The sequence below is a fragment of the Protopterus annectens genome, chromosome 1.part1 (genome assembly GCF_019279795.1).
Source record: "Protopterus annectens isolate FY-2018-M chromosome 1.part1, PAN1.0, whole genome shotgun sequence".
NCBI classification, from domain to species: Eukaryota; Metazoa; Chordata; order Ceratodontiformes; family Protopteridae; genus Protopterus; species Protopterus annectens.
In genome coordinates this window covers 376726967-376754486 of record NC_056726.1, presented here as the reverse complement: position 1 = coordinate 376754486, position 27520 = coordinate 376726967, and the positions used below count along the sequence as shown (strand labels likewise).

At 41.4% G+C, this 27520-nt stretch overlaps 1 protein-coding gene across 1 annotated transcript in view; it reads left to right on the top strand.

The window, feature by feature from the left end:
* FOXRED2 (FAD dependent oxidoreductase domain containing 2) overlaps positions 1–27520 on the top strand; it is a 799110-nt gene that overhangs the window by 696232 nt on the left and 75358 nt on the right. The gene's annotated exons all lie outside the window — the stretch shown is intronic.

Here is a 27520-nt window from a genome sequence, read left to right as displayed (position 1 = left end):
GAACCCACACTGTAAAAGTTGCAGACTCCAAATCTGACTTCAAACCAGTGACAAGTGGAGTACCACAGGGTTCAGCCCTGGGACCTCTCCTGTTTGGTATCTACTTCTTTGAAATACAGGCTAACACAGAAGGCCTCTGGCTAATGAAGTTCGCAGATGACTGCAAACTAGGAGCCATAGTCAAGCCCCCAAATGATGTGGACATCCTACAGAAGGGCCTCGCTGAGACAGATGCTTGGTGTCAGAGGCATGGCCTCAAGCTCAATGCCAAAAAGTACATTGTCATCCTCTTTGGTAAAAACTCTGTACCAATGAACTAACACATAAACGGCAGTCTACTTAACACCGAATGTGTGATAAGAAACCTTGGGACCCAGGTGGACAGTAGTCTCTCCTTTGATAAATCACATTGCCACAGTAGTCATGAAGTCCTTCTATGTGGAATACCTCATCACAAAAGGGGAAAAAAGAGTTCATTGTTCCCCTCTACTCGGCACTCATTAGACCCATTATAGAGTACAACGCCCCTTTTGGAATGTACCTCACAAGACATCTACAGCAGCTGGAAGGGCCACAGAAGTACCTCACAAAGAGGATTAATGGCCTCAAACAGATGCCCTACACTGACCGTCTCAAAAAACTCCAACTTTACTCTGTAGCATATCACCTACTCTGAGGAGATCTCTGCCTAACATAAAGCTATGTTAAACCTACAGCTGTTGGACATGCTGCACCTAAAGAAATCCCAATCCCTCCAAGCTACATGCTCTAGGGACCTAAACCTTGTCACCACAATAAACAGGACATGCTGGAGGGATAAATTCCTGTCCCAGAGACTTTCTATACTCTGGAACAAGCTACCCATCTATGTCAAGCAAAGTTCCTCATTAGCACTCTTCAAGAAAAATCTTGATGAGTGGATGGGAAATAGGAAATACACCCTAGGGATCACTTCTGTGGCTGTGCTCGAAGGGGGCACAGGAAATTAACTTCCTTGGGTGGCATAAGTCAAGGAAACTTGTTGGCTTGGCTTATTTAGGCTCTTGCGCTGATAGCCTAGTACCTACCTGTGAACCTATAAAAAGTAGAAAAGGCATAAGTTGTGCTGCATGCTCTATGCATGCATACAAACACAGGTGTAAATATTTCAGGCACAGATAATAATGCTCCTTTAGGCTGCCAATATACCAAGATAGTCATTCCTATAATTAAGTGTCCAAGTTTTTCTTAAAAAAATCTAAGCTAGTGTTTGCTTTAATATAATTTAGTAGTCAATTCAATGCATCAGCTACTGTCTTGGGTAACCAATTAGAACATCCTTCATTCTTATATAGTCTCTTTTTTTAATTTCTCCAAGTCTTTTGGGTTTCTGATACCATTTCTAAGGACTCCAATCCTATTTCAAAGTATGATTAAAGTTCATGAAATTAGCATTGTTTCAATCTTTGATATTAGCAAGAGGTGCTCTTCACAGCACCCACAGTGTGCCCAGTAGTGACTACTCCTGCATTTCATATGGAGTTGCATGTATCAGTAACATATGATTGTAAAATGTTTTTTATAAGACCTGTTGCTCCTACTACTACTGGAAGTGTCTGGATATCTTTCTTCCACACTGCTCTCTTTTCTGTCTGCAAATCCTGATATTTTATGACTTTGAGTCTCTCTGTACTTAAGACACTGTAGTCACTGAGTGCAGCAGTTTCATTTCTTGTCATGGACTACTATATCTGGTTTTCTTGCATCTGTTATTTGAACTGTTGGTAATGGATGATCCCATGTGATATAAACTTCATAATTTTCTATGATGCTTTGTGGCTCACGTTTCCAATGTTTTTCAGCTTCTTCAGTATTATAATGTTTGCACAATCCCCAGTGTAACACTCTTGCCACATGATTGCCTTTCAGTATGCAGTCCTTCTGGCATTAGTATATCACATCCAGCAACAAGATGTGCGACTGCTTCCAGTTCTGTTTTACAAAAACCTACTGGTCTCTTTCTCCCACATGTTCAATTGAATTTGTAAACCACTTTGTACATAGTCCACTATCTTGGGCCGCCAATATTAACTTTTTGTCTTTTGGTTTAAATTTATCTCTCTCTTTAACCATTCCTGCATTCAGTCCTGAACAACATGAGGATGTTCCAAGAGATTTCTATACTTGCAACTTATTTATGCATTTTCCACGTTTCTTGCTTTCTCATCTGATCCTTCACCTTATATTCTTTCTTTTGTGTTTTTGGCAGATTCAGTTGCTGCCTGATTTTTATTTACTTCTGGTTTGGTTTTCATTCCCACTTGACACCAGTTTGCTTCTGCTAAGCTAAACAGGTTAGTCACCTTACACTTTTTCCTCATGTTTCAAAACTTTGACTACATTTTGGTCTTGTGAGATCAGCAGATATGCATGCAGTCCCATGGTTGCAGATCTGTATATGTAATCAGTTTTGAAGAAACCCGTATGTCCTTCACAATGGGGAACATATAATCTTGGTATGCACTGATTTTTATAAATAATCTGATGAGCATGAAGCATGCTTGTTTTTCTGTTCAACCAATCCAACACCTTTTGAGACCAGTCAGTCACTCCAAAACTGTAAGTTAGGAAAGGAAGAGCAAATTGTTTGATAGCTTGGACTTTGTTCCTAGATGTCAGTGCTGTTTTCAGTATTAATTTTAGTCTTCTAAAATATTCCATACTAAATGTTATTCACATTTGTTCATGTTTTAGTGTTGATCCTTCATGAATTCCCAAATATTTATGCACCCCCTCTTGCTCAAGTTCTTTTATATCACATTCCATAACAAACTGATGTTTTCTTGGTGCTGCAGTTTTCCTGCTTTAAAGGTTGCTTTTGCACATTTATCAAGAGCAAATGGCATTCTTATGTTATTTGAAAAAGTTTTGACTTCTTAGAGTTGTGCTTTCATTTCCTCATCTAATGAACTGTACAGTTTTAAATCATCTACAAAAAGTAGATGAGAAGTCTTTGCACTTTGTTGTTTTCTGGGAGCCAGATTGTAGCCTTGACCTAATCTGTTAAATAGACAGTTTAATGGGTTAAGGGCAAGACAAAAGAGCAGCGGTGACAGAGAGTCATCCTGGAATATTCCTCTTTGAATTTTTATCCATGAAATATTAATTTGTCCTTTGTCGTGGCTTAACTGCAAAGTGGTTTGCTATTGTTTTATGGTCACTGTAATGTAGTCTATCAGTGTAGGGTGTATATTTTTTCCCAAACACATTTATTAAAGTATCACTTGTGACATAGGCAAATTTACATTCATATAAAAATAATCAAACTGTATTAACATAACAAACATTGTACTTCATGTATATTGCTATATCGTACAACCTAAGCAAGATTACATAAATTATTCAATTCCTGCCTTTTTTTTAAACAAGGCACATCTTTATTAAACCATCACTTACTCCATAGGCAGTCATACATTTATTTAAATTAAAACAAACCACACCAGCATAATCCTAGTTGCAAGCATTTTACATCACAACTCATACTGGCACATTCCCAGTTGCAAACATTATACATCACTTATAATCTGCCCAATCTTTCTCCCTCAAATATTACATAGCTCATTTAAGCCCTGCTGCCTTTTAAACCTCATTTCTCCCTTGTAAGTATTGCTCCCACAGTTCCCATTTTTTTCCTATGTAGTTTGCTCCTACCCTATTCTAAAGATGTCAATTCCAGTTCTTTTATCTCTGTTACTATATTTACTGCTTCCAGTGTAGTTGGTTTAGACTTTGATTTCCATTTTCTAGTAATTCTGTTTTTGGCAGCCACCATTATTGGACACAGCAAGGCCTTACTGTGTCTAAGCAATTCCGATTCTGTAGCATAGCCCAGAAAAATCATTTCCCCAGTCAGAACAATCTGCCCACCCAGTACCTCCGACAACACACCCCGCAGGAAATCCCCAACGTCTGCCAACTCACTTCTCTCACAGAAAACATGTACCAACTATTCCCCCCTCTTCCCCCTCACACCTCCAACATTTGTTATCTAGCTGAGGAAAAATTCTCTGGAGTCTGCTTGAGGTATAAAAATATCTATGTAAATATTTCCAGACAAAAATCCTAAATCTTCTAGATTATGTTGCATAATTGCAGGTATAGATATAGCCTCCCATTGTTTCTTTGTGAATTCCTTATCCAGTATCTCTCCCCAATTCTTTCTAACCTCCTCTGATTGGTTCTTGTAGTTATCATGCAACGTTTTTAATGGCAACTTCTGTTTTAGATGACATTAAAAACTCTTGTCGGTGCTGGGCTTTCGTTTATAACCCCCGTATTTCTTTCTCTTTGCCTATACTCCGATATCAAGCCCTGACAGAGAAGGCAGTCTCTAATCTACAGTCCAAATAAATTCTTGGCCTCTTCTCATTTTATCATCTTTACCTCTCTAGTTATTTGCTCCCAATACCTTGATTCCTTTGTCAGTTTTCTCCAATAAATTCCAGCCCCTCTTGCGTATTGTCTGTATCCCTAATTGCAGTCATTGTTATTGTCAGAATCTCCTTTCTCAATTCCCGTGTTGGTTTAGTTCTTAGAATACTTTCTGCTACTGTAGGGTATATCTTATACATTTTTAAACACACTTTTATCCATGAATGTGAGATACTGTCAAATGCTTTTTGTAGTCTGTCCAAGTCATACTGAGATTCTCCCCCTTTTTACAGTTCCCCATTATGACTTTAACAGCAAATAATCCTTTGTTCCATATGATCTTCTTTTATTACCCTTTTGTTCTATTGCCATGATCAAGTTTTCTTCTAAATGACTATTAACTCCTGTTGTCGTTAATTACAATGTATAGTTTATACGTCATTGGAAGGTAAGTTATTGGTCTGTAGCTTATAGGATAGCGTGCAAGTTCACTCTTAAGTAGTAGCATTGTTTTTCCTGTTGTTAACCAGACTGATGTCTGTTCAGGATGTACATATAAACAGTTCTTACTCATAGCTAAGTCTTCATGTAAAGATGTTAATACTTTTAGCCAGAAGTTAGGTACTGCATCTGGGCCTGGAATTTTTTTCCAATTACAAGCTTTTCTGAACTTTGTTTCAATCTCTCTGACCATTACTTCATCCCATTTCATATCCTTTACATTTGAACTTCTTATTCCTTCTTTTACTACTACTGTCCATTTAATATTTTTATTATGTTCCACAGGATCTTCATGAATATTACTCCAAAATATATCTATTTTTCCTTTTTTGGTGGTGTTTCAATTCCTTTTGCCCTGTTTCCCAATTCTCTGTAAACATTTTTGGGTCATCAATAAATTGCTTATTTTGTACTTTTTCTTTATTTATATATATGTGTGTGTATATATATATATATATATATATATATATGTGTGTATATATATATATATATATATATATATATATATCTGCATATCTTCTAAGTTTTTCCACCTATGCTGATATTTTGTTTATTATTTGCGATAGTGCACGATATATCTTGATCTGTTCTGATATTGCGCATTGCTTTTATCACGTCTATCTTTGAGTATTTTTGTTGATCTATTCCCTCTTCTATACTCTTCTGACAGTGACACTTCTTGTCTTAATTGTTTTATACTTTTCTCTATTCAATATTTCCATGATGACATTTGATTTCGCCTCTTCCTGTCCCTTACTATCCCATGTTTTTCTGGTAAGACTTTATCTGTTAGTAATTTAGCTGCACAGTAATGTCATATTTACTTCTGTTGTATCACATGAATCTCTGTGTACAGTCCTGATTATTGTATTCATTAGTTTTATCAAACTTCTTTTTGGATTGTATTGACTTTCTATTTCTTTCATTGATCTTAATATGTCTGTCCATTTCTATTAAATCAAGCAACTCTCATAGGTAGGTACTAGGCTGTTGGCCCAAGGGCCTATGTAAGCCTAGCTAACAAGGTTCCCTGGCTTACTCCACCCAAGAAAGTTATTTTCCTGTGCCACTGTCGAGCAGAGACACAGAAGTGATCCCTGGGGTGTATTTCGTATTTCCCATCCACTCATCAAGATTTTTCTTGAAGAGTGCTAATGAAGAACTTTGCTTGACATAGATGGGTAGCCTGTACCAGAGTATGGGAAGTCTCTGGGACAGGAATCTATCCCTCCAGCATGTCCTGTTTATTGTGGTGACAAGATTTAGGTCCCTAGAGTGTGTAGCTCAGAGGGATTGGGATTTCTTTAGGTGTAGCATGTCCAACAGATCTGGGTTTGACATAGCTTTATATGTTAGGCAGAGATCAACTCGGCGTAGGTGATATGCTATGGATTAACACTGGAGTTTTTTGAGACTGTCAGTGTAGGGCATTTGTTTGAGGCCAGTAATCCTTTTTGTGAGGTACTTCTGTGGCCTTTCCAGCTGCTGCAGATATCTTGTGAGGTACATTCCAAAAGGGGCATTGTACTCTATAATGGGTCTAATGAGTGTCGAGTAGAGGGGAACAATGACCTCTTTTTTCCTGGATGAGAACCCTTTTATGATGAGGTGTGCCACGTAGAAGGACTTCCTGACTACTGTGGTGATGTGACTATCAAAGGGTAGACTACTGTCCACCTGGGTCCTAAGGTCTCTTATCACACATTCGGTGTTAAGTAGATTGCTGCCTATGTGGTAGTTCATGGGTACAGAGTTTTTACCAAAGGGGATGACACTGCACTTTTTGGCATTGAGCTTGAGGCCATGGCTCTGACACCAGGCATCATTTTCATCTAAACTGAGTGCACGTTCTTTTTTCTCCATTTCCTGCAGGCATTCTATAGAAAGTTCCAGAGCATCTTCCTGTGCCACATTGTCTTCAGTTTCATCCTGTTATCTGTTGTTCTTTTGTGGGAGCTCACTGGCCTGTCACTTCATAACACTGACTGTGACAGAGTTGCTACAGTTTCCTGTTCCTTCTCTTGCTGTGCAACTTCAACTGAACGTTGTACTGGTTTCCTATGAAAGGCTCCAAAGTGTCTTCGTGTGGCAACTGATCAGATGCTTCCTGCTCCACTGGTTTGTTCTTAATTTGGAGATCCATTCTCTGTCCTGCTGTGATGTTATCAGAGTTAGATTTTCTACACTAAATCCTTCACTTTGCAGGTAATCCATAACCTTAGTTTCTGTATCTTTAACTTCTCCAGTTAAGCTTAGTGGCGCATGCAATAACTGTGTAATGCTATAGTGATGTAGTGTAACATTACTAGTCCTCTATCCTGCTTTTCTTCTTTGCTTTCTTATTTTTTTTTTTGTTTTTAAGTTTCCATGTCTGGATGCTTTTGCCTGTATTTCTCTTCAAATATGTTTGATGCTACTCTTTTTGTATTGATTAGTTTTGCTTTCTCCGTTACATAAATATTGCACCATATTAAATCTCTTTTTCTTTCCCATGTCCATATTTCTTCTTCACGTATCTTGCTCCTCCTGTTTCTCCTTACTTTAGGGACTTTTTTCATCATTCTGTGATATAACCTCCATCAGACTTTCTAGACTAAATCCTTCACTTTGCAAGTATTCCCTAACTTCATCTTCTATTTTTTTAAATTCTACTTTACTAATCTTCTGTTCTACGTTCCCTCTTTGTGATCTTATTTTTTTATTGTGCATCTTTCCATATCTGGATGCTTTTGTCTGTATTTCTTTTCAAATATCTTTGTGGCTATCATTTTGTGTTGATTAGTTTAGCTTTCTTCTTTGCATACATATTGCACCATATCATATCTCCCTTTCTTTTCCATGTCCATATTTCTTTTCTTTACCTTTCAAAATTGTACATATTGAACCTGTAATGTTTGCTGTCTTGATTACTGGAATATTTTGCAATTTTGTGTCTGTCTTATTATCTTACTTTTTGCTGTATTCCTACTCCTTTTTGATGTCATCACACTGTCTTGAATTATATTGTAATATTTTTCTGTGTTGCTTTTCTCCCCAGACCTCCGCTGAAAATGGGCAAAAACTGCCCAGACAGTCTATCTCGGTAAACAAATGTTAAAATAAAAATAAATAAAAGTCTCTAGATTTTGTTCTTTATGTTTTTGCACTTCTTCGACTGCTTCTTGTTCCAAATGGTCCAAGGTTTCTTGGTGTATATAATTCCAGTCCTGGATGTGCCTCTACCCCTCCCCCTGTCACCACAAACAACCCAGACCCTATTTCAATTAAATTCAACTCCCACTTCATAAACACAGTCACCTCCGTACTAGACAGCCAGTCAACCCTGCCGCAGATATTCACACCCCCTTCTCCTTCACACCAATACAAACTAACTATATAAAGACTCTCTTATCCAAGCTTAAACCTGGTCGCACGGCTGCAGACAAACTCCCAAATGAGTTCCTAAAACTCACCGCTCCCTTCATCGCTTTCCCCATTTTAATCTTGATTAACCAGTCTATTAAAGAACAGTATGTTCCACTTCTATGGCAAATATCTCGCATAGTATCCCTCTTCAAAGGGTGGATCCTCTAAAGAACTAACTGTCGACCCATAGCCATCCTTTCCTCCCCTGCAAAAATATTAAAAAAATGTATCCACAACCAACTCATTGACTACTTCCTTAACAATAACCTCCTGTCCAGCACCCAACACGGCTTTAGACCTAAGCATAGTGCCAGCACTGCCCTCCTAACCTTCACTAACACCATCCATCATCTCAGCTTGTTTCTTCCATCTTTCTTGATATGTCCAAAGCCTTTGACACCGTATCCCACCAACTACTACTCAGTAAACTGTCTTCATACGGCCTCAGTCCTTCATCACTAACCTGGTTCCACAGCTATTTTTCCAATTGACAGCAAGCTACAAAATGCGAAAACTCTATTCTCTTACCCCAAGGATCTATACTTGGTCCTCTTCTCTTTATCATATTCACAAATTACTTTAGTTCAGCTACTCAACAAGCCTCCATAGTACAGTATGCCAATGATGTTACACTTATCTGCTCCGCCCCCACACCCCAAACATTCCAGCTAAAAATGCAATCATCTCTTCAGGACATTGAAACATACCTCTCTCTCAACACCAACTTATCTTAAATCCCAGAAAAACTAAAATTATAGTTTTCAGTAACAAAAAAAAAAACTCCTCCCCAGCTCCTTTTCTTACTCACCACAGCAGATTGAACCAAGATAGTTCTCACAAACCACACTAAACTTTTAGGTGTTACCATAGGTGAAAACCTCAAATTTGATACACATATTGCTCAAACTATCACAAAAGTCCACATTAAACTAGGCACCCTATACAGGGCCAAAGCATACCAAACTCCCAATGCCAAGCTAGCCACTGCTCTCACACACCTACTGTCCACCCTCCTGTATGGTTCTCTCATATTCAGTAATCTTCAAAAATCGGACCTCCACAACCTAGAGTCATGCTACAACAAGATAGCTAAATATACCACCAATAAAGCTCACAGATCTCACCACTGTGCAGTTCTCTCACACAAGATAAAATATTCTGATACCTTGTGTGTGTGCATGGTTTTGGATTTATTAATCAAATAATGAAGAGGCATATTTGGCCTAGGAGAGCAGTAGAGGGGGTAACGGGGGCATGTGAAGTCCTTGGCTGTAATGAGTTAAACTGGCTTGAGCTTCCCAACCTTTTATCGCTTAATCAGCTAACCTTAGTCTCCCCGGTGACTGCCCTGCAATCTCCCACCTAGTCCAACCTAGTAATAATCTTAGATCTCTCGGATCTTCTAACAAACTCTTACTTAAGGTCTCCAGCTACTCACACAAAATAGCCAAACTCTGGAACACTTTTCCAGAGACAGTAACAAAAAAAAACTATCCACAATCAGTTTAAAGCACTGCTAACGGAAACATCGGACTAATTATTGCCTGTGCTCTTGCCACTCTCCTAAATAACTATTAACCCACTTCTCTCTCTATTCTTATCATAACTACTGTCCTCTATTGTCTTATTTGTCTCGTCTTAAAATATCCCAGTATTGTATTGTGCAATTGCTTGGTTTGTAGTATTGCCTGTATTGCTGTATCAGTTGTACTGTATAAATGCCTGTATTATTTGCAATAACTGATCTGAAGTAGGAGATTCATTTGTCTGCAACCTGTGGGTTATGGATCCGATATCGGATAATGCCCTGCTCTACCCTCATGACCTCAGATCTGGTGACCAGATTGTGTTAAAGCTCTTCAGCTAAGTGCAGTTTTATTAGTCTTAAAGTGCTAATGTGTGGAAGTGTAGGTTTCTATTATTTTATTATACCTTTAGTGTTTTAAAATTTAATTTTACTTATGGGCCTGTTGAGTGGTTTTGTTACTCTGAACGTTGAACACCTCACTTCTGGATGTTCCATTGATGATGAGAAGGTTCATCCAGGCCCAGATACAGCCCCAGGAGGATGTTCCCCACAGAAGATCAGTCCATCCCGAACGGATGTTTAGTTCAATATGCTGCGGAGGAGGACCTGGCCTTCAGTTTCCTGCATATGGTGTGATACCCTTTTCAGGGTGTTCTTGCTGGATCTGAGGTCATGAGGGTAGAGCAGGGCATTATGATCCATACAGGTTGCAGACAAATGAATACACCTACTCAGATGGAACGTTATGGTGAGTACATAACTTCTAATTTTGTACTGTGGAGCTTTTCTCCCTGGGGCTCCACTGAAAACTGGCCCCTGGCCAAGTTGGACACTACCCGGTAAACAAATCTAATAAATAAAAAATAAAAATGTTTCTCACAAATCTGTATTATTAATGAACACAATTTTTTATTTGAAGCTTCTGACAGTTTTTCTTGTGTAAGTATTTTCTTTCCTCTAATTTCTGTCTTAATCTTTTTGTATATCGTCTGTCTGGAAATTCTGGGCTTCTTTCGTAATAATAGCAATACATAATTTCTTTCTTATCCTGAATAGTCCACTCTATCATTTTTATGGCTCTTTTTTGGCCTATCAGTTCTTGTGATTTTTGTGGACTGCTACTTCTTTCAGCAACAGGGTGGCCATCCTCTCCCTGGGCCTGGCCTAGCCCCATTGTTCATAGGTTCATAGATAGGTACTAGGGCCTATATATGCCTAGCCAAAAAGGTACTCTGGCTTTCGCCACCCAAGAAAATTATTTTCCTGTGCCCCTGTCGAGCAGAGCCACAGAAGTGATCCCCGGGGTGAATTTCCTATTTCCCATCCAATCATCATTGAAGAGTGCTAATGAGGTGCTTTGTTTGATATAGTTAGGTAGTTTGTTCCAGAGTATGGGAAGTCTCTGGGACAGGAATCTATCCCTCCAGCATGTTCTGTTTGTTGTGGTGACAAGGTTTAGGTCTCTAGAGAGTGTAGCTCGGAGGGATTGGGATTTCTTTAAGTGGAGCATGTCCAACAGCTCTGGGTTTGACATAGCATGTCAGGCAGAGACTGCCTCTGAGTAGGCGATATCCGACAGAGTAAAGCTGGAGTTTTTTGAGACAGTCTGCATAGGGCATCTGTTTGAGGCTGGTAATCCTCTTTGTGAGGTATTTTTGTGGCCTTTCCAGTTGTTGTAGATGACTTGTGAAGTACATACCAAAAGGGGTATTGTACTCTATAATAGGTCTAATGAGTGATGAGTAGAGGGGAACAATGACCTCTTTTTTCCTGGATGAGAAACCTTTTGTGATGAGGTGTGCCACGTAGAAGGATTTCCTCACTACTGTGGCGATGTGATTATCAAAGGAGAGACTACTGTCCACCTGTGTCCCAAGGTCTCTTATCACACTTTCGGTGTTAAGCAGACTACCGCCTATGTGGTAGTTCATGGGTGCAGAGTTTTTACCAAAAGGGATGACAATGCACTTTTTGGCATTGAGCTTGAGGCCATGGCTTTGATACTGGGCATCTGTCTCAGTGAGGCCCTTTTGTAGGATGTCCACATCATTAGGAGTTTCGATTATGGCTCCTAGTTTGCAGTCATCTGTGAACTTCATTAGCCAAAGATCTTCTGTGTTAGCCTGTACTTCAGAGAACTGCATACCAAACAGGAGAGGACCAAAGACTGAACCCTGTGGTACTCCACTTGTCAGTGGTCTGAAGTCGAATTTGGAGTCTGCTACTTTCACAGTGTGGGTTCTGTCAGTAAGCCAGTTGGCAACCCATCTTGTGACATAGGGATGTATACCTAGTTTAGTGAGTTTGTCTATAATTCCAGAGTGGGGGATGGTGTCAAAAGCCTTGGCAAGATCTAGATAGGCTGTGTGAACCACCTTACCCTCATCTGTGGCTTTGGTGACTGCTTCAAAGAAGTCTGTCAGATTTATGAGACATGATCTGCCTTTTACAAACCCGATCTGGGTGGGGTCCAGAGTTTGGAGATTACCAATGTCTTTTTTATATGTTACATGATATGTTCCATGGCCTTGCAGACCAGGCTCATCAGGCTAATGGGGCAGTAGTTCCCGGGGTCCATGGTGGATCCCCCTTTGTGGAGTGGGATAACTGTTGCTGTGCGCCATTCAGTGGATACAAAGCCAGAGGTGAGGCTGTGATTGAACATGGTACTTAGGTGGGGTGCCAGTTCGTTCTGTAGTTTGTGTAGAACGCAGCCTGGGATGTTGTCAGGTCCCATGGATGCTGTGTTCTTGGCTTTGGAGAGTGTGGTTTTTACCTGTGCAGCTGTGATTATAGGAACTTTGCATTCTTCCATTATAGAGATGGGCCCTTTAGGGGGTGAAGCTAGCACTGAGCCTATCTGCCAGGATGGTGGCAATATCAGTTGGTTCTGTATATTTAGTGCCATTATGCTATAACTCAGAGCAGATCTGAGTGTTGTCATTGAGATTCTTGACCTAGCTATTGAATGTTTTGTGGTTGTCTTTAGAAACAGTGGCAATTTTGTTTTCGTAACTAGCTTTGGAGGATTTTATGAGGGATCTCAGCTTCTTACTGAGGCTGACCAGGGAGTTCCTCCAATCATGGGATTTTGCTCTTTTTTGCAGCAGTTTCTTTCTTCTGTTGTAGAGTTTGTTTATGGCAGGGGACCACCAGATTGGCTTCCTTTTTTAGGAGGGTCACATTTTGGTTCTGTTAGGGATAGCATGATCCATGCACTCGTGTAAGTGCTTATAAAGTGCATTTGTGTAGGTTTCAGCAGTTGTACCTCTATTGTCCATCTGCATGGGTGTCGTGAAGTTTGCCACTTCTGTCTTAAGAAGCGTAAAGTTGGCTTTGGAGAAATTTTTACGGTGGTTTCCCTAATAGGGGGTGAGGGTAGGATGTGGATGTCTAGGGTGATTAGCTTGTGGTCAGATCTGACCAGCGAGGAATTCATAGGTTCATATGTTCATAGGTTGGTACTAGGGTATTGGCCCTAGGGCCTATACAAGCCTAGCCATAACAATTCCTTGGCTATTTCTTCCCACACTGTTTACTTCCCTGGACCCCTGTCTAGAAGGGTGACTGACGTGATCCCCGAGGTGAATTTCCTTTCTTCCATCCAATCATCAAGGTTCCTTTTGAACGATGTATGGGCAGTCTATTTCAGAGTCTGGGGAGTCTCTGGGTCAGGAACCTATCCCTCCAGCATGTTTTGTTGATTGTGATGACAAGGCTCAGATCCCTGGAGTGTGTGTCTCCGAGGGATTGGGACCCCTTCAAGTGTAGCGTGTCCAACAGGTCTGGGGTCCGACATGTCCCTGTATGTCAAGCAGAGATTGCCTCTGAGTAGACAACATGCGACAGAGTATATCTGGAGCTTTTCAAGGCGGTCAGCATAGGGCATCCGCTCCAGGCCTGTGACTCTTCTAGTGAGGTACTTCTGTGGCCTTTCCAGTTGTTGAAAATTTCCAGAGAGGCACATAACAAATGAGGCATTGTATTCCACAATGGGTCCAATGAGGGATGAGTACAGTGGGATAATGACCTCCCTTTTTCTGGATGAAAAGCTCTTAGTGATGAGGTGTGCCACATAGAAGAATTTCCTGACTGTTGTGGCGATGTGGTTATTGAAAGTGAGACCACTGTCCACCTGTGTCCCTTAGTCTCTTATCACACTTTCGGTGTTTAGTGTACTGCCACCTTTGTGGTAATTCACTGGTACATGTTTTTTCCCCAGAGGGGATAACTATACATTTCTTGGCATTGAGCATGAGCCCATGGTTCTGGCACCAAGCATCTGTTTCTGTAAGGCCCTTTTGTAGAGTGTTAACCTCTGGTGTGGAACACTGGTCGCCCATGTTGGTAATGACCAGGTCTAGGATATTGCTGCCCCTGGTGGAAGTGTGGATAAGTTGATCCAAGGCATTGGAATGTATGAATTCCAGAAAATGTTGAGCAAAAAAGTTGGTATATGAGTAGTTTTCCCAGTTAATGGTGGGGTAGTTGAAATCACCCATTATTAGGGTGTTAGGTTGTACCCTAATATTTTCCAGTGTATCAAGAAATGAAGAGTGGGAATCCTGGGGCATGATGGGGGATATGTAGCAAGCTACAATTTGGATTACAGTCTTTCCCAGAGTTAATTGCACTTGGATAATCTCGGATGCATTATGCTGAGCAACTAGCCTGGAGGTGTGGATATCCTTAATGAATATGGACACGCCTCCACCTTTAGTGTTTCGGTCCAGGTTAGGTGGCCAAAAGGTGTGGTATGAATTATAGCCTGGTAATGCAGGGGTGCTGTCTCAAGCCTTGGACCAGGTCTCTGTAGGAGTGATGTTCTTCATGTTTCACTGTTGCAGTCATCACATTTGGGTTATCTTCTTTCAGTAGCCCTCAGTTGGCCTGATTAACATAGTCATGGGTCCTACGTCAGTTGCTGTCTCCTCTTCCGTGATGCCAGGTCTTCAGGGATATAAAACATGCAGCCGACATCATTACATCAGTCTTTCATGACATGCGGTGCCCAAAGCAGAAGCAGTTCGTAAGTGCCGACTCCTGAAATTTTAATTTTCGAGTTTCAGAACCGAAGTCTTCAACTAAAAGCTAAGTACCCCATTGGGGAAACTTTTTCTTGCTCTAAACCGATGTCAGTAAACGTAAATAATTGCATTTCTTGTGGAAAGCAACTACCTCATAAAGATTTTCATTCATACTGTATTCCTTGCCTAGGCCCTGACCACGATGTACCTCACTGTCAGTTTTGTGCCTTATTTAAACCACAAACTATCCGTCGCCAGTATATTTTCGCTTCTAAATATTTTGGTGCTCGGTTTACTAATCTTGATATATCTTTGGTAAGCCATCCAACTACCGACATTCCGAAAAAATGCAAAAATAACGACAGAGATAGGCCGTCGAGGTGCCGGTACTCAGTGAGGCACTTTCGCAGCCCCTGATACCTGCTGTTTCAGATTCGCAGGCCTCTACTGAGATCCATTCACAGTCCAGTATGCCGTGAGATGCTTCAACTGTGGAACCTGCGGATGTTTCTACCTTGGATGGATCCAGAGCCGCTGTGCAGGCACCGGCTTCTGAGAGTGTATCCAGGCATACGGACTTGCATATTAAACTGACGCCATCTTCTTCATCAAGGCCTAAATATCGAACCTTGCCTACAAAACTGATGCCCAGAATGCGTGGTCAGGCCTCTATGCCTAAAAAACAAATGATAAGTATGACTGAAGACCTTATTACTTTATTCAGGGGAAGCCCACCTTCCCCCACTAAGAGACCTAGAACTGAATTTGGTTATGATACTTTTGACCAGGACTCTGAAATTTCTGTTTCCTCTGATGACCAGGATTTACCCTTATCTACCTATGAGGATTCTGATGCTGAGGATTCTATTCCCTCTGCCCCCCACAGAGGATTTATCTTTGGTGAAGATGCCTGGTTGGCACACATAGATTTAAAGGAGGCATACCCCACACACATCCCAATCAAGGATCTTGCAGAAGATATCTATTATGCTTCAAAGCAGGCTACTCACTATCAGTTCTCTCTCTCTGCCCCCTTATTATCTGTAGCGCAGGGCAGTTCAAACATCTGGCTTTGTATAAAGGTGCTAACTTTCTGGGGGGTACCATAAACGAAAAAATACATCTTCTCTTGTGTCCTGTCAACAATATTATTTCTGGGAGCAAGAGCGAAATACAATGACCCAGGCTTTATATGGCTTTCCTCCGCCAGAAGCGAACTTCCTTGACAACCTACTTTAAACAAGTGGCTGTAAAACCCTGGCCTGCTCGGTGCATGGTTCTCCTCATTTCTCCTAATTCCATATGGAAGAAATATGGTGAAGAAAACAATAGTATCTAAAAAGCCTATGGTGTCAGCACTCTCAGGATCTAGAAGCAGTCATGCCCACATCATAACCTATACACTCTATGGTGAAATTCTTTGGTGAGCAAGGCACCAAACTAAAACACTAAGCTTCACCCCTCACACCCCCCTGCCTCAAAACTGCTAACAAGAGTATGCATGAATATGCATGGGAATTAGCATCTGGCAGGGGGGGCAGCAGTCACAACAAGAACCACGCAAAATCTGCACATCACACATCAATAATAAATAAATGTTAGCTGTGGGAAAGACTCCATTCACCCAATTCATCATACACACCGGAACAATGTTAAAGACAGACAACTCCACTGTTCCCACTGTTATACAGTACACTCACACAAGTAGAGTACACATCCTTACTTCCTCTGCAGACATTAGTTGCATTTACAGCACACAGCATTGGCTTTCTACTAGAAATCCTACAACCAGGAAATCCAAAGAGGAAAAACTAATACACTTGGCGAACCGGATAAAGGAAATCTCATGGATTTTCAACATGTTGACAAGAAAATGGGGGAGCCCAGATATAGACCTGTTTGCCTCCCCCCAAAACTATCAATTGGAAAAATTTTGCACAAGGACTCCAGACAGACAAGATTCGAAAGTGGATGCTGTGTCCTTCAGCTGGGAAAAAACATAACAGTTTATGCCTTTCCTCCTTTGCCTCTGATCTCCAAAGCACTACTAAAGATCAAACAAGACAAACCAAGGACGATTTTGATTGCACCAGACTGGCCACGCCAACACTGGTACCCTCTCCTGTGCAGTGTATCACTGTTGGCCCCATGGCATCTGCCTCAGATTCCTACCCTGCTGTCTCGGCAGGAGAACCAGATTCTGCACCCTCAGCTTCAAACACTGAACCTAGCAGCCTGGCTAATTACCTAATCTCTCCTTTACCATCCCTCAGTAAACCAGTGATGGATATCATTTTAGAGACAAGGAGGCCTAGTACTAGAAAATCTTATGCTGAAAAATGGAAAAGATTCTGTGCCTGGAAACAGTCTCAAGGGATGAGCACAGCAGTGCCCAATTTACCTCAGATTTTACAATACTTAACTGAGATGCTTCTCAAGGGCCTGTCTTTTTCCTCAGTAAAAATTTACACCTCAGCCATTTCAGCTCATTATAACACAGAATCTCCCCTCTTTTTTCATCCACTGCTCGAGCAGTTCCTCAGTGGGGCCAGAAATTTAAGACCACCCAGGAGAGCTCCAACTCTAGCCTGGGACCTTAACTTTGTATTGAAACTCACCCTTTTTCCTTTCGAGCCAGCTGCTGTTGTTGATTTAAAATTCCTTTCAGCTTTCCTTTTAGCAATCACTTCAGCAAGAAGGGTATCAAGGCTCTTGTGGCAGTGGAGCCTTTCATCATGTTTCATGCGGATAGGGTGTCCCTCAAGACCAATCTCTCTTTCATGCCAAAGGTGGTATCCAGTGTGGCCCTTAATCAGTCCATTCATTTGCCAACCTTATTTCCTAATCCACAGAACAAAGGGGAATGGATACTGCACTCCTTAGATGTGCACAGACAACTTAGATTCTACTTGGACAGGACTAAACCTCAAAGGAAATCTGAACAACTGCTGGTGACATTTGCTGCAAGGGCAGAGAGGAAGGCTATTTCAAAGCAAACCATCTCCAAATGGATAGACCATTGCATCCATGTCTGCTATAAGCACCATGGAAAACCTTTCCTACAGGCTCCTAGAAGCTGCTACCTAGAGTTCTGTTCATACTTTCACCAAGCATTACCATTTGCCAATTTTCTCTAAAATCCAGAGCTGGCTTTGCCACTGCAGTCTTGCAGGGCCTTATAGCTGGTCCTTATGCTATCTGAATTCCTCTTCCCATCCTTAGCTTTGGCAATCTACCCAAATGTGATGACTGCAACAGTGAAACACGAAGAACATAGTACAGTTGTGTACACTTACCATAAATGTAGATGCTCGAGTGTATCCACTGTTGCAGTCCTGGTTACCCTCCCTCCAGCCCCCTGACTTCTTTTGGCTATACCTCTTCTCTCCTTTACAATGCTTAAACACTTTTTGGTGTATTTGCTTTTTTGTTGGAGGTATAACCTTGTGTATTTATAGATTTAATTGCTTCCCAATAGGGGGTACCTGACATCTGGGGCAAGAAAAACTGAAGTAATGACGTCGGCTGCATGTTTTATACCCCTGATGACCTGACGTCACGGAAGAGGAGACAGCAACCGACGAAGGACCTAAGACTTTGTTAATCAGGCCGACTGAGGGCTACTGTAAGCAGATAACCCAAATGTGATGACTGCAACAGTGAATACACTTGAACATCTACATTTATGGTAAGTGTACACAGCTGTACTTTTTCATGTCTTGAGGATTCTAGACTGTCATTTCTTCCAGATCTGGCACCAGTGTGCCTACCAGGATTGGGCATTTTTTTTATCCTGGGTTTTGTGTACCTGGCTATCTTTTTTTATTTTTAACCTACTTCTGCCAATGATATATGCTATATAAAATACAGTCTATAATATCAGTATCGTCTTGGTGAGATTTTGTGAAAAACAGGGTCCACCTCATGAAGGTACTCACCAAGACTTCAGGATGAATTCATTTCCAGCAGTACAGCTGTCCTTTGCTTCCTGACTTCTCTCTCCATTTGGACTCTCTACATAGATTGTCTGATGAGTCTCCAATGATAACCACAAACTTTTCCAGAGACAGTTGTCTGTAAATGCCTTATGTACCTGAGTAAGTTCTCCTCTTAAAAATCTATATGACACTGTACATGTTTAGATATTTTAATCTAATTTAAATTTTCATATCCATGGGTACCATTGTTATGTTTCTGCTGTACTCTTTCCAGTTTACGCATGCATGTTTTGTTATGAGGTTTTCATAATATTATTATTCCATACTCTAGTTCGGGTCTGATGTAACTTACAAACAAAGATGTCATCAGTTCATATTTCCTAGGCTTTATAAATCTTTTTATATAGCCTGTAATTTTATTGCTATCATTATCCAGTTAGTTGATGTGATCAGAAAAATTCAAAGCTGAATCAATCCATATGCCCTGGTCCTTAAATGAACCTACAATTTCAATCACTGTCGTAAATATTTATTCACCCTTCTGTCTATGCCTCACAAATCTCATATGCTTAGTTTTTCAGTGTATTTAACAACTTATTTTCCTGTGCCCAAATGGTCTGTTTAGTCAAGTTCTTTTGCAGAAATGCCCTAACTATGACAGATGTAATCAGTTTACTTATTTTTCAAGTCATCTGCACACAGACTGTAAAACACCTCAAGTGATAAAAAATAGATTTGAAAATGAAACCTAAATAAGTAAGGGACTAGGACAGAGCTCTGTGGGACACCCTGACTTGTAACCCAGAAATGTGATGTCCATTTCATTCTTCCTCACTGATGGGTCTTAGGATCTGATATTGGATCCAATTCGGCCGCTTCACTAGACCTATGAGCTGCGCCTCGAGCTCCTCCCTCTCCCATGATGCCTCACATCTCCTCAAATTTCTCGAATTTCGTTTGCCGCCATCCAGCACAGACATGATTCTGTTGTCTCGAGTGAGCTTCTGTGGCACTTTTTATGAATCTAAAAGGGACTTTTTAAAGAAATTACCAACTTTCTGACAGAGTCCTTATTGGAGGAGGACGTCAAGAAGGTATCTCCCTAACTGGCCACTCTTTCCTTTATTTTCATTTCCTCAATGAGGCTAATTTCTAATGCCACAGAGGGAACCTCTTGAGCAGCCGGAACAAACATAGCCATTAGGAGATATGCTTGGATGAGGCTTTGTGGGTTTGCAGAACCCTTTAAGGCATCCTTCATCAGTGTCCCTTGCAATGGTTCTTCCCTGTTTGGACCATGAGTCAAAGAAAGTTTTATCCGCAATGAGCAAGAGGGAAAGACATTGTCTGCTGTAAGGATCAAATTTTCTTCCCCTCAGCAGACCTTTTCACGGAACCAGTGGAGTGGGAAGAAAATGTGGTTCAGGAAATCTTAAGGTCCTTTCCTGGATTCCCAAGAAGATTCCTGCTCCAGAGGCAGAGGAAGATGATTTAATGGAAGGCACTACCCTAGAAGCAGAGGGGGTCTGCAGAATCAGGGCTTTCTCTGACAGGCCCTACCAGCGCTCCTGAAGCGTTGCCTGACTCTCTTATTCTGGAGGCAGTCAGGGGCAGACTGTCTTTGCACCTAGATGCCTGCACAAATTTAACAAACAACAGCTGGGTGCTAAACATAATTTCCAGTGGTTACTATATTCCATTTATCCATCCACCTTCAAGCTCCAGGAGGAATCTCCCCGTTGTGCCACCTAGTCAGAGGGAGAATGCCATTCTAGAAGTTCAGAAACGTTTAGAAATGAGTCATCTAAATGGTCCTGACCAAACATCAAGGGTGCAGAACCTGTTCATTCTTCTTTTTGGTGCCATAAAAGACAGGGGGCCTGTGTTCAATCCTAGATCTGAGCAGTCTGAACCTATTTATCAAAATGTTGAAGTTCCGCATGGTTACAGCTCAGTCCATGCTCCCACTACTACGCAAGGATGATTGGATGTGTTCCATAGATCTCCAGGACATGCACTATCATATCAAGATAATTAGCAGTCCAGGAGACATTTGCGTTTCTGGCTGGGAGCCAGTCATTACCAATTCTTTGGACTCACCACCTCCTCCTGGGTGTTTACCAAATGCATGTTAAAGGTAGCAGCCCACCTGAGACTGCAAGGATGCCAGGAGTTTCCATACTTGGACAATTGGCTAACTGCACCAACAAGACATCAGCTTCTTCAAGCCACACAGTACTTGCTACAAATCTTCAGTCATCTGGGGACTGAGATAAACTTAGCGAAGTCAAAATTGCTCCCTGTAAAGAACATACAGTTCATAGGAATGCAACTGAGCGCAATCACGCAAATAGCGTCATTGCCCCCGCAGTGTGTAATGTCTGTGAGACAAGTTCAGCTATTACTGGATACATCCACTCCACCTGTAGAACTAATTTTGATAGACCTAGGATTTATGTCAACTGCCACACTCCTAGTACCACTAGCAAGGTTCTTCATGCAAGTACTACAATGGACTCTAGCTGTTCAGTGGTCCATTCTTTACCAAACATCTGTTCCTATCCGACTAACTCCAATTTGCAAGTCTCACCTCCAGTGGTGGCTTCTGTCAAATGACATATACCTGGGCAGGCCCTTTTGTCTTCCCCCTCCAACAGCCACAGTGACCATGGACGCTTCCCTGTTGGGGATGGGGGGGCATTATCAAGGAAGATTGCCCCAAGGCACATAGTCCCCAGCAGAGACCAAGTTGCAGCATATCAGTGCCCTAGACCTGTTTACCTCTTGTGAAGAAGCCATGAGAGTGTGGGAATGGGCGATCTCTTCAAACCATTTTCTCATTGCAAAGCACATTCCTGAGGAGACAAACGTACTGGCGGACAGACTAAGCAGATATATCTCGAGCCCACATGAGTGGTCCCTGAACCAGTCAGTAGCAAACCAAATATTCAGTTGATGGGGCCAACCTTGTTGTGATCTCTTTGCCTCTCCCCTGAACAAGTGCAGCAAGTACTTCACTCTGATCCCCCCAAGCAGGGAGTCACTGAGGAATGCTCTAGTCCATGATTGGACTGCAGGTCTCCTGTATGCTTACCCTCCAGTACCTCTAATTTCTGAAAGTCCTACAGAAAGCCAGTAGGTTGAAGAGCAGTCTGATCCTCATTGCCTCCTTCTGGCCTTGTCATGTATGGTTCCCCTTCTTATGGTCTCACATTAGATATCCAACGTGGATAATGAATCAAAGGCAGGATCTAATTTCCCATCCGTCAGAACATTAATATCCCAATCTCATATCCCTATTAACATCTTGGTTTCTCCACTTTCAGTGATTCTAAGAAAGTCCTGGCTAGCTTCCCCAGTCTGAGAGATTATTCTTGCTTCCCAGGAGCCTTCCACAAAAAAGGTTTATAACAACAAGTGAAAGAGATTTTCAATTTGGGCATGGAAACAGAATATTGATCCCTTTTCAGCTCCTGTTTCAGCTATACTTCTGTTCCTAAATTCACTTTTTCAAGATGGTGCCAGCTTCTCCACCATAAAGTTACAGCTGGCAGCAATTGCAAATTTTTATGTGGGGGAAGATTCTACTTACTCATCCTCTCTTTTAACATCAAAACTATGTAAGGCATTTATGAAAGGGGCTTTCCTACTTAGGTCTCCAGTAAAAGATCCTTCCCCTCTGTGGGACCTCACCATTTTACTTCAGAGTCTTACTCAGAAACCTTTTGAACCTGCTGACTCTTGCAACATGAAGTTTCTGTCATAGAAAAACATTTTTCTCATGGCCATTACTTCATCCAAAAGAGTGTCTGAACTGAAAGCTCTATCATCCAAACCACCTTATATCACCTTTTTCAAAGATAAGGTCTCTTTAAGAACAAATCCTACATTTATGCCTAAAGTTGCCAGAAAATCAAATATTAACCAGTCCATTCATCTACCAGTCCTGGCATCTGGGTTGTCTAGTTTCATTCTTCATGTCCCACTCCTCCATCCTAAGCTGTTGAGAGCTCTCTAGAGGAATGTAAGAACCCATAGGTTCCTGGTTTCAACTCCAGATTATGGTGCTATCATTTTCTTTTCTGTATATTTTTGCAGATAACTGTCTGTAGAGCAGCAAACACAGTCTGAGGAGTTGGGGAAGAAGTCAGGCATCATGGGAGAGGGAGGAGGTCAAGACTCAGATCAGAAGTCTTGTGAAGTGGTCGAATCAGATCCAGTATTAGATCCTAAGACCCATCAGTGAGGAAAAATGAAATTGGACAACACAGATGCCAAGTTATGGTAAGTACATAACTTACAATTTTACCTGTCCAATTGTTGCACTATACATAATGCATCTTATTTGTAAGCCATGCAGCTATCCATCTTGTCAAGATTATGTCAAAACCTAGTTTTTCTAACTTGCTGATTAGTGTTTTGTGTATGACCGTATCAAAAGCTGAAGTTAAGTATATATAAATTACATCACGGCACAATGTTTTCATTTACAGTTGCTATATTATTAAAGAATAATATGTTACAGGTTGTTGTAGATCTATTTTTCAACATATGCATGCTGATATATATGGTTTCAAGTACCAAGCTTTCCATTTCTGACAATTTATCTAAAATGATCTTTTCCATTATTTTTCTACAATAAGAAAATAAACTTATGGGTCTTTATGACTCTGGGTTTTGTCCTATTCTTCTTTCTTTAAAGATGGGGTTAATAAGTGCATGTCTCCAGTCATCAGTAACCTCCCAATACTTACATTTTCTAATGAATAACAGATATAATGGTACTGTAAGTTCATGCTTAAGTGTTCTCAGTGTCCCAGGCTGAAGTGGCCCTCAGTTCCACAAGGTTCTGATGTCAACAAGATACCCTGTCATCCCACAGGAGACACCACATAGTTTCCTCATTATACACCAGAGAAATCAAAATAGTGCATATGTGCCACTGGGGTATGAGAACCCCCCCACTCCAGTTTGGGTGCACCCATCCCCCATGTCTGAACCATCAAGTACCTCAACTGCTTCTCAGGACTCCGATTGCCTGATCCATAGTCAGGGCTCTATCCTACTATACCACCAGCACATAGTGCTGTCTTTCCTTTTTTGTTGAATCCATACATCCATCCTCAACTCCCTTTTCCCATTTTTGAGCATGGAGTTGTGGTGTCGCTTCAACAGTGACAGTCATCTAGAGCCAGGGTTTGCACTGCCGAGAGATTAGCCGTGCCACAGTAGTTCTTCCACATAGCACACATGCACTCGCACTTACACTTATAGACCATTTAGAGTGTCCACTCCACCTACTGCTCGTCTTTGGACATGAGAGGAAACCGAAGCACCCAGAGGGGACCCAGGGAAGACATGGCAGACTTCACACAAGACACCCCAAACAAGAATGGATTTGGGGAACCTCTTGCTGTGAGGTGACAGCACTATCCTATGTGCCACCTTTCTTGGCTAGGCTTTTGCTTTTCTGTTCTTCCTGTCTTGTTTATTACTGTAAGTCATCTTCCTTCTGTGCCTTTTATTTCCTGTGTACTAATTTTTTCATACCCTTTGTTTCTACCCATTTGCAAACCATTATTTGTTATTTTTGGTTTGCATGTCTTGTTTGCACAAATGCTCCTTGCTCCTATGATGGCAGTTTTTACACAAACTCAATGAATTTCCACACTGCTCTTATGTCCACTTATTAAAGATCCCCAAGTCCAAAGTTGCTGTTTCTTGAAGATGTCCAAGTACTTGCTGTTTAATGCAGATTAGTGCAGGCCTTTATGAATATGGATTTACTTACTATTTTATTAGAGTAATACGCATATAGTAAGTAAGGATGTCTGAGTGTAAACAACTGCCTTTCAACTTATGGAGTTACCTAGCTCAACTTCTAAAAACTTTAGAAGGATATTTTGAGTTTGATTTCAACTGATTTTTATTTTGGGCCTCAGAAAGTAATACAGCCATACATGTGAATTCCTCTTTATTTATTGATCTGATTTCAAGGAAGTTTTTCCATTAGGCAGTACAAGGAGAACAGTATAGTCATGTAATAAGATATCAGAGAAACATACCTAGCTAATATATACATTTGAACACTTCGTGTTACAAACCATGCCAACACAACTGTAGCTGCAAACATTATGTATCATTTGTAATATATCCAGTCATTGTTAGTCAACCATTACATAGCTCATTCAAATCCTGCCCTCCTCCTCAATCCTCCTTTGCATGTATTGATCCCACAATTCCCATTTCTTTCCTATGTAATTTGCTCCTACCCTTTTCTGAAGATCCCAGTTCCAGTTATTTTTTTCTCTCTGTTACTATATTCACTACTTCTAGTAAAGTTGGTTTAGACTTTAAGTTCCATTTTCTAGTAATTGCTTTCTTGACAGTTACCATAATTAGACTTAGCAAGGCCTTGCTATGTCTGTACAATTCGATTCTGTATCATAGCTCAAAAATCACTTACTTTGTTACACCAATTTGCTCACCCAGTATCTCCGACAAAGCAGTCTGCAGGGAATCTTTAAAATCTGCCAGCTCATTACACTCCTAGAAAATATGTTGCCAGTTACCTCTTTCTTCCCCATCACACCTCCAACATTTGCTGTCTACCTGAGGAAAAATTCTTTGGAGTCTACTTGGGGTATAAAAATACCTATGTAAACACTTCCAAGCAAAGATCCTAAATCTTCTAGACTTTGTTGCATATTTGGGAGACATACATGTATCCCCCATTGTTTCATTGTGAATTGTTTATCCTGTCTCTCGTCCCACTCCTTTCTAAACTCCTCTGATTGATTGTTGCAATCATCATGTAATATTTTGTATGCTCTACTAATTATTCCTTTCTTTACAGCAACTTATGTTCTAGATTCTACTAAAAACTCTACCAGTGCTGGTCTTTTGTTTAGGACTCCCCTATTTCTTTTTCTTTGTCCATACTCTAAATATCAATCCTTGATAGCAAAGGCAATTTCTAACCTGTAGTCCAAATAAGTTATTGATGTCTTCCCATTCTATTATGTTTCCCCCTCTAGTTATTTTCTCCCAGTACCTTGGTTCCTTTGCTAGTTTTCTCCAGTAAATTCCAGCCCCCTCTTACCTATTGTCTGTATCTGTAATTGTACTCATCCCTATCAGCAAAATCTCATTTCTCCATTCCTGTGTTGGTTTATTTCTTAGAATACTTTCTGCTACTTTATAATATTCTGTATGATTATTGTTATTTTCCTTCAAGGTCTGCATCCAAAATCCAAATCTCTCCTTGTTTCTTGAGCTTCCCCCCATTTCATCTTCATCTCTTTCCACTTTGAATTATAGATCTGAAGTTGTTGTCTTCATTTGCTTTTCAACCTGTGGGTACTCTGATCCTGCACAGATCTGGCTCGGCCACATTTCCAGCATCTGATCTGAGCTCCAAGCTCCTTCCTTACCCATAATGCCTCTCTCTCTTACCTGCCTTCAGATCTCATTTGCTGCTCTAGCATAAGTATTGTGATCCGCTGCTCTGAGCTTATTTTGGGTAAGTGACTGAATGTAACATTCAATCTTCCTTTTACTTAAATTTCTCTCTTTTCTAACTTCCCCCCTACCCTTGTGCTGTTCGTCAGTATAAAAAAAAAAAAACTTCTTCTTATCTTCTATCTGGAGTGTGTGTGTCTGTGTGCATGTGCGCGAATGTGTTTTGGTTGGGCCTCTTTGTTGTGACTATGTCGTACCCCAAACCAGGCTTTAGAAAGTGCACAGAGCACGGCCATAAGTTCTCCTCAACTAATGGCTACACACTGAGTTGTATGTTTAGGGGTTCCCCATCTTGAGTCCTCCTGTTCCGTCTGTGCAGGCTTCAACCCTCATGCATTGATGGACAGGAGGAACAAGCTAATTTTAAAAGGCCTTCTCCCCCTCCTACCACTGGGGTCCAGGCTTCCTCAACCCGACTACTACTTCTGCTTCTTCTGTCTCTGCCATGGCCTCTGGGACTCAACCACCTGCCAAGAGGTCCGGGGACAAGCATAAACACAGGGACTGGCCAAGGAAGCGATCCTCTGATCGCTCTGTCTCTACTGGTCCACCACCCAAGGTCCACTCTACCTCGCGACTGGAGTGTCCCCAGTTCCATTCCCCTCACTTCTCCCAGAGCCAGAGGAGCTGCGGATCCGTTTGCTGCCCATGGCTTCACCTCACCAACCCTCCAGGCCAGTACCGGTGGCCTTTTCGTCCCGATCCACAGACATCCTTTCTGAAGTGGAGGTGGCTGGGATGATGCAGAAATGTATCCACACTCAGATACAGATGGGAGTCTTGCCTGCCCCCCTCCCTCTGTAGTGGGGGACATGCAGTCCAGATTCCTACCAATTACTCCTTCTTCAATCTGACCTGTGGTTTCATAGCCTTCAGATTCGAGGACTCTGCGTAGAGGGGCCATCGCCAATGGTATCTTGCACCTCGACGCTGGCCATTACCTTGAGTAGTCTCTATCCTGCTTTTGGAGCTGTTGCCTCACCGCTGGATCCCAGGGGATGGTGTCAGCTCTGAGCCTTTTGGAGCAGAGGCTTCCAGTCGGACACTCAGTGCCTAGAGGTTTGGCTCTGACTCCCATGTTGATCCAGAGGGTGGCGGGCCCATCTGTACTTCCTTCTCAGATGGTTCACTCTCCTTCTGCCATCGACATGGTGGAGCGGGTCCTCTCGATACCATCGAGACCCTTGACT